Raw genomic sequence first — 8,722 nt, forward strand, 5'->3', positions numbered from 1 at the left:
AAACATTGATTTTGCATTCTATAACATCAGATTGCTGGAATGACAGTACAATTTGTCGAACAATAATGCTGAAAGAATAATAACGCGAAGACTTGCATTAAAATGAGTGCATTGACACATTGTTGTCCCCCGAGTATGATCGAATTTTTTATTAAGCTCTACAGAGGTTGTCATAATTTATAGTAGTATTTTATATGGCCAATAAAAAATCATAACCATAGCAGACACGGAATGTGTGTGGAAATGAATATTTTTATGATATTTATCACAGTCTTGTACCAAACAAAGCAAAACATGTTTCTGTACCGTAGGGCTTCACATACCAACCAAGATTTTCTTTTATCGGTATATATGTCTTCCGAGAAAGGTAAGAGATAGAGACAAACATATGGTTAAATTTAACAATTAGATGATCCTCGCGGCAAGTGATTGGAAAACGTAAAAGTACTCCATTACAATATTTTTTTTTTTTTTACCATTTCTTAGACCGGCAAGTCTTCATTCTATTCACAGTCAATATAAAACTATAGTGAATATTCTTTTTTAAGAAATTATCAGACTAAGAAACTCTAGTATAGTTATGAAATTTTGGATACACCATACCATTTATTTTTTTTCTTTGAAGCAATTGTTACTGTTGGAAAGTAATTGAATTCATCGTCTCAAGTTTATCATTAATTTTTCATCTTGTTGAGGCCCTTTTCGCTTGTGAATTTAAAAGAACTTGAAATTAAACGATAAATTAGTTAAAAACATGTAAATTTAAACAGTTTTGCACACGAACTTGAGTCATCCTGGGGGTCTGATGTGCCGCTGAGATACGATTTTGAATCCACAGGAGATCATCAGATATTTGTGACATAAATTTTAGTCCTCTTTGAAACTTGAAGATTAAAAATAGAGATGCATGGACCAAAATTGATACATTTGAATAGAAAACCCATCAGATATCAGAAATGAATTTGTTAATGATTCATCTCAATTAATACTCGGTGTAAAAATCAATAAGAGAGACAAACGATTAACCTGACACATAATTACGAGAGCAAATATTGGATGCTCCCAGTTACTGGGCTGATGCAAGAGGCTTGCTCGGCGAACCAAACCACGAGAGCTCATTTATTACAAGATATGTCTATTAGCAAGCTTCGGAGGCATTGGTATAGCGCGCATGGTGTAGCGATGTAAATATTGCAGGGACCCTGAGTGTGACCACTAATGGAATTTTGTAATAAAATAGGTGGAAGCGTCTATAAGCTGAGGTAAGTAAATGATTTGGTTCAATAGAAAGTGACTATGATACAAGAACATTTTCGCCTTTGTCGGCGAAAGTGAAAGTATGGTAATCAATATGTCGCGTTAAAATAGCAGACAATGTTTCCACGCAAATTCTAATAAAGCAAACCATAAGGGACTCTGTGATACTTGTGGTCAAAATTATGTCGGCCTATAAATTGAAATGGAATATCTTCTGGTGCAAAGTTCTGATGTTCAATCGTCTGTTTCTTTGTGTAAGCATCTTTTGATATCGTCTCTCTTCCCCACCATCGGTTTCCCTCTGTAGCATCACAGCAATTTCTTCTCGAAGAGACAGCGCTCTTTGTTTTTAAAATTCTGTTTTATCTTATTCATTTCATAATGCATCTTTCATACCTGCATCCACTCCTGTTCTTTTATTTTGTTCTACCCATAAACCAGACATGTTGTTTGACGTCATTAAGATCAAAGATGGTTCCTCGATTCTATCTCATATGTAATGGTACATTAGACTTGTGACAATGATTTATTAATTATCTGAATTGAATAAACATTAATGGATACTGCTACTCGGAAAGCCACTTTGGTGTAATTGTAAGAGTGCAGTCATGGAGATGCTTTAAGCTTTTATTATCTTCAATTAATGTGAAATATGTGCGACCCTGAAATGCTCGGATGTGATATCTCATAGGTCTCGTGTCTATTGGTCGCAAACAAATATTTTTATATTCTTCACAAAGAAAAAAATCAGGAAGTTAATCCATGTAAGATTTCATTGAGGTAAGATAATAACTGTGCAACATGTAATATTAATTTCATAACTTAAGCGCCCTTAAAAGCAATTATAGCTTTCCGTATTTAATCCTTCTTCAACTTAAAAAACAAAGGCATTTTCGTTTTTTTGACAACTTGCTTGGAAGTCGTACGTTGTCTGGATGTTGCACACTCGGCTTAGTATCATTCCTTTATTTAATGCCGACGAAGGCAGTGTTCGATTTTTGATCCCATGGGAAATAACACTGTTCGATGCATAAATATAAGGAAAATGGAAATTGCGGCATTCGCTGACTTTATATTGAAATAAAATATTGAAAAGTATCGATTGCTTAACGAAAGGTTTCATTCTTAAAGAACTGTATCGGATTTATTTGTAAACGACCAAAAAGAAAGCCAACTTAACGGCATTCATTTAAATGTTTTCTGTCCCTAAATAAGAGTGTTGCACATACATTTCATTTTGAAATATGTGATAACTGCTTTATACACCTTTTTTTGCACTGAAATGAAAAAAAAGATGCGCCTCAAATAACATAATTTTTTCTCCTTCTATATATATCCCCAGAAAAGAAGTATTGCCACTTTTAGCAGCAGTGTAGCAAATAAAGTTTGATTATTGTAATTAAAGCAACGAGAAATATATGTGTTTGTTCACCTAAGGATCTCGAAGATTGTATCCAGTAAATTATACTCTCAGACAATTTCTCAAAAAGATCGAAAAAACGACGACTCTTTAATTGGCTATCGCGGCAATTCCAACCACCCAGGCCAATGTAATGAATAGCTGTTTGAAAGAGAATATCGGAAATACTCGCAGACACTGCATGGCTTCAAACTCCATTCTCGGTAGGATTAAATCATTTTATTAACCCCAGGCTGTGCTTAAGGTTTCTTTCTAGTAACTGCCAATTGGGATTCTTTTCGTGTTAGTGTTGTCATTCTGAAGAGCTAGAAAGCACTAGCTTTCATGCTAATGATTCCGCCATACTTTTTTTCATTACATGGCAGGAAACTAACTTTCCCTTACATTCAACATTCAATACCCTTAATGGTCGTTATTTTATTTTGAAGTAAAATATTGAAATCTGATTTACACAATTTAAAAAAAAAGAATATTTATATAAGAATAAAATGCATGCTTTATTACAAGCACATAATGATTTTGAAACTTCAACATGTAATCATTATAAATCATAAGAAAATTTGATAAAACATTAAAGCTGCTTGGTCCGATTTTTTTGTAATTACAGTATCAAATTTTTTTCCATACAAATCATTTATCTTAGAAAGTTATGGACTTTCTCCTATTTACACCAGCAGAATCAGTCTCCTTTCAAAGTTAGAAATATTCAAAGTAAATAAAATAATTTCTCTTTGGGCAAACGAAAAAACAAACCAAAATGCATCACGGGAATGTTTAGAAAAGGAAACCGCTTGGTTTCGTCCCCCGAATGATTGGGGTTATTCAACCCACATGCTATGCATCGATTGTAAAGAAAGCAAACTTTAGAAATATTAGCGAACAAGACGTACACATGTTTATTTGTAATTTGTCTGATCATTTCGACCTTTATTTAAAGCGATGTCAAATTCGTAAAACAGCCATACCCGTCTCGTCGTCAGGGGTGAAATTTAACATGAGGCGAAATAACGCGGTACCTTTTAATGTCGTTTGTTTTGTTAGCAAATTTTGTACGTATTTTTCTTCATTGAAATTTGGCATAATTGACAGGTAAAACTACTGCAATGTCTATGATTATACATATACTAAGCATAGCCATCGTTTAAAAGCGTGCATAAAATTTGATATAAGATCGGACCAAGCAGCTTTAAGCATTTGATTTTTATTTCAACAATACTTTATTATGTAAAAATATAACATAATAAGGATTAAGCATCAGGGAATCAATTGAGCCGTCTCCTAAAACAGTCAATTTAACAAACAGTGATGGTACAATGTAACAACAAATTATATAAGTGAGAAAAAAAATACATAAATGGAACCAAAAACATTTGATTATTTCATTTGGTAATGTCGAAAAGTATATCTCGTAAACCACTAGATAGTTGGTTGCCTACCTAAAAACGCAAGTTGATCAAATTTTAGACTAAAAACATATAATAATTCATTAATATTTCAGAATACCATTGGTACTGGCCGAACTATGAATCAAATCAACAAGCAGAAAACGATGGACAATACCCAGGCAAAAAGTTGAAAGAGAGGGACATTAAGACTTTAAGATATATTAACAGCAAATAGTACAGACACACTGTTGTTGCGTGCTGTTTCGGCTTAAGCTATTACTTTTCAAATATACAAGCATAGGAAGGAAACGCCCATCCTGTTATAGTACCCGCGTTTTGGTCTTAATAATATCCGGGAAAAATATTTAAGAGAAGAGAAAATCTTTGCTCATCGATTTTTGTTCTTTAATTCTGACATAGAGTTAACGATCAGCAACGAAGAAGCCGGAACATTAAGGCTTTCCACTCTGGGTAATTTTTGTCTTCAAATTACACATCATCCTTCCTGTTCCAACAGCTCTTTCCTTTATATTCCATTTCGCTAAATAGATCAAAGGGATTTTAACAACATATGCTATGATATTCTTTATTCCTCTTAAATGGCCTTACACAATTCCATAATGTGATTTCCTTAAACACATTAATTTATCTTATATTAATATTGCAGTAAGAGGATTTTCCACCATGAAAAAGCTTTCTATGAAGCCTGATAGTAGAAATACATGTATTAGATCCAATTATCACCTTTAATAATTTTTCAAAATTGATACGTGAAACATATCGTAATAAGGATAAATTTATTTCGTAGATAATTGAAAAAATCCTATCTGGCTTAAAATTTGGCATCTGTTATTGTCAGAAGGTAATACTAAGCACTTGATTTTTTCTAATTTTAACAGAAATATTCTTTGCTGGTTGGTCCCATATTTTTAATAGCTAAGCAGAACCACCCATTCATTAACTTTTTTTTTTTATCTTAATGAATAACGGTTACCTATTGTATGATGAAGAAAATAACTACCAATGATGTCATCATATTCTTCTGTCCGATGAGTATAAATCAGAACAACAAGAATGGTTACCACATATTCTTGAAATGATTGAACAGTGTTTATCGTGCATAAGCTATTTATCTTAATGAATCGATCACTGCTTGTGATGAGGCAGGAATAGAGGAGATTTATCATAGACTTTGGGCGTCGGTAACTTTCATCAAATATATATTTGAACAAAATCAATAATGCGGATACTCTCCATAGATGGGTGCTGGTGATTCTGAAGATATCTTTACAGTTCTAATTGTCTGAACTACAACGAAGAACAATGATTTTAACACATTTCCTTTGCTGGTTTTAAAACAGTACATATAAGAACTGTCTGAGTGATAATATAGAAAAGTGTTTTCTTTGGCTTGCAGTTCTTGGAATGACGATCAACCAGACAGAAAGAGCAAATCAAAGAGAAAGTCCACGGTAAGTGAATTTAATTAACTTTCAACGTGATTAGGTAAATTAGGATTCCGTCCTGGTGATTTATGTTCTCTTCCTCTTTAAACGAATTTGAAGAAGAAAAATCAATGTTTTAATGCATTTTGGAAACCGTTATGAAGACTACAAAATATCATATAAAGACACTGAAACAGAAATTAAAGTAATTATATAGATCGTTGTTAGTAATAAAGATCTCTTGTCAAAGAATATATCAATATAACGACAGGTTATATTGCTTGCAACAGCAATGCTCTATCTAGCCTTTTTATTGTTGTTCACTTGTCTTGGCAAGTCATTGGTGGCATGGATCAGAATCATAAGAATTATGGGATTGTTTTTGTGTTGTTTCAGTGGAAGTGGAGAAACAAAGACGATGAATTCTTACCTGTTCGTGTTCACCGGGTAGACCTTGATGGTATAGAACAATTAAGGCACGCGGTGAATGCCAAGGGGGAGAAAATATCTTCATGAAGCCAAATTCAGTTCAATGTTTTGGCAAAGGGGGATGCAAGGAACTGTATATGAAAATCCAGGTAATTCCTTAATCACATTTTATTCATACAACACAATGGTATACTGCAAAATCTTCAAAGACAAAGTCAAGAGATTGTTATTTGTAAGGGTTTTTACTTCAAAGATCCAGGCAATACATTAGAAACAAAAAGTTGAAACCAAATTATTGAAAGAAAATTACAAAAAAAATGTAAATTGACAATTGGTAGGTAAAGTTAAGGATACTCTGATTACACGGTATATACAGTGTATATATTTTTTGAAATTCGTTACTGAACTGCACGTACGTTGTAAATCTCATAACTATACTTACATAAATAGTGTGCTATGTCGCATTTTCATAAAATGCATGATCCCCCCCCCCCCCCAAAAAAAAAAAATTGTATCACGATCAAAGTCTGATTACATTACTCATGTTTAAGACAAGGTATCTTAATATTCATGAAGTACATTGTATGTTATACTTAAGTAGCTTGTAAACTATATTGCAAACTTAAGCTATTAAGTGGTAGGTTTATTTATTACCTCTTTTGAAATTTTGATAAATTTGGAATAATCATACTGTATTACCTTTGTATTATTGTCTCTTTGTTTAGAAGTTTTACATATTGATTAAGACTTTTCAATATTTTTTTTGTACAATCGAATATCCCTAAGTAGGAGAACATTAAAGAAACACTATTCAAGTACTGTATTTCAAAGAATATTCTCATGAATTTGCATTTTCTTCTTAATGTCAAGATACTGGTTAAGAAACATGTCTGGTTTTTTTTTGGTTTTGTTTGAAATTATCTGTATTATGATCAATATTATTCTAAAGGAACTACCTAGTTTTGACAACAAGATGATTATAATCCCTTACAAAACACTATTTGAAGATACATAAGAATATAGACATCAAACTCATCATATATGTTTTACAGCTCTATTGCTTGGAAATTCGGACATTGATACAAATAAAAATGTTTGGCCAAGCCATGTCTTTTGATGTATTCTTCGAAAAAAGTAATAAAATGACTGTTTTCAAAGATTGACTTGGCTTTTCATTTGACCTTCATCAGCTTGCCCGGTTCTTCCTTTGATGCCATGGGGATTTATCACTATTTCTTTGAGACAACGTTCTATTAATCCAATCTTATAAGATTGATTTTTGCCGCAGAATGTTCGAAATAAAACAAGATTTTGCCCATCGGTCACTGAGAAATGAATTGGTCTACATGTTCATCCTTCATTTCTCTCCAGTTTCTCAAACGTTCATTCAAAATAACGATTTTCTTTTCAAATAAGGAAAATTATCAATGCCTTATATTTTAAAAAGTTGATTGCCCAAAGACAATATAGTAATGAGAAATAAACAACAAAGTAGCCCCAATAAAGATGTTTTATTCATAATTAAAACAGAATTTTGTTAATATAAAATACGTAATACTAGTTATTTCCATTCAATACAATCGAAGGTCAATCGAAGACACTTTTTTATTCGTTTGTGTAGCTGTTTATTATGATTATTTTCCCAAAATCAAAACCTATTTTGTTTTATCAAAGAACTTAAGTAATCAGTAACATTAGTTCTTTGGTGTTATTTAAAAATATAAACCAATGTCCCAGTATTACATGTAATGAAAATGATTGTTTTGCATTTCTCGCTATATCTTGAAATTTGAGTATTTAACGTGGTATCTAATGCCTCGAATAATGACCCAAATATACATACAGTAGGGTAAAGAGGTTGTAAGTAGACGCCAGTCGCCTTCTAATATTATTAACCATAAACCAATGTCCCAGTATTGCATATAATGAAAATGATTGTTTTGCATTTCTCGCTATTTTTATGAAATTTGAGTCTTTAGCTTGGTATCTAATGTCTCGAAGAATGACCCTTAATATACTTACAGTAGGTTAAAGAAGTTGTAAGTAGACGCTAGTCGTCTTTTAATAAACCCTTATTAGTTAATAGCTCATTTGAACAAAGGACACGAGTGATCAAAATATGTCCGTTATCTGTCGTTGTCATTTGTGTCACCTTTAATAATCATTTCATCTATCTAGACCTACTGGGCTTTCTTCACAACATTATTAAATAAAGGAAGTTTAAGTTGGTTCAAATGAATGTCCAGACAGCCTAGCGAGGGGAGGATGGGACTATTGAAACATTATGAAAGATAGTGTAATTTGTCTTAAAAATGTATTCCTGTGAACCAAATAACCAGTTCTGTTAAAATGTTTTGGAAGAATTTTTTAAGTTTGTTCAAATCATGACATTAAGGAAGTAAGGGTCTGTACAGATAGGGTTCATCGTATATAAAAGACACACACACACACACACACACACACACACACACACACACACACATATATATATATATATATACACACAGTCAAACTTCGTTATCTCGAACTAGATGGAAATCTTTCAAAACTTCGAGATATCCGAGTATTCGAGATATCGAGGGTAAAATAGTTAAAAAAAGTTGTTGAGACTAACAAATCACTTCGACATATCCATTGTATTCGAGATAACGGTGTTCGAGATATCGAAGTTCAACTATATATATATATATATATATATATATATATATATATATATATATATATATATATATATATATATATATATATATATCACAGGATGAACCTCTGCTATTCAGTCAACTGAA

General features: G+C 32.2%; 1 long non-coding RNA gene across 1 annotated transcript in view; it reads left to right on the top strand.

Annotated features, from left to right (window-relative positions):
* The window catches only part of LOC136270292 (uncharacterized), a 14,536-nt gene extending 8,115 nt beyond the window's left edge, over positions 1-6,421 (top strand). Inside the window, exons 5-6 of the long non-coding RNA XR_010708052.1 lie at positions 5,480-5,534; positions 5,904-6,421. This is a non-coding gene — a long non-coding RNA (uncharacterized lncRNA). The remainder of the gene's footprint in view (positions 1-5,479; positions 5,535-5,903) is intronic.
* Positions 6,422-8,722: the final 2,301 nt, after the last annotated feature.

Source organism: Magallana gigas, chromosome 7 (assembly GCF_963853765.1).
Source record: "Magallana gigas chromosome 7, xbMagGiga1.1, whole genome shotgun sequence".
Lineage (NCBI taxonomy): Eukaryota > Metazoa > Mollusca > Bivalvia > Ostreida > Ostreidae > Magallana > Magallana gigas.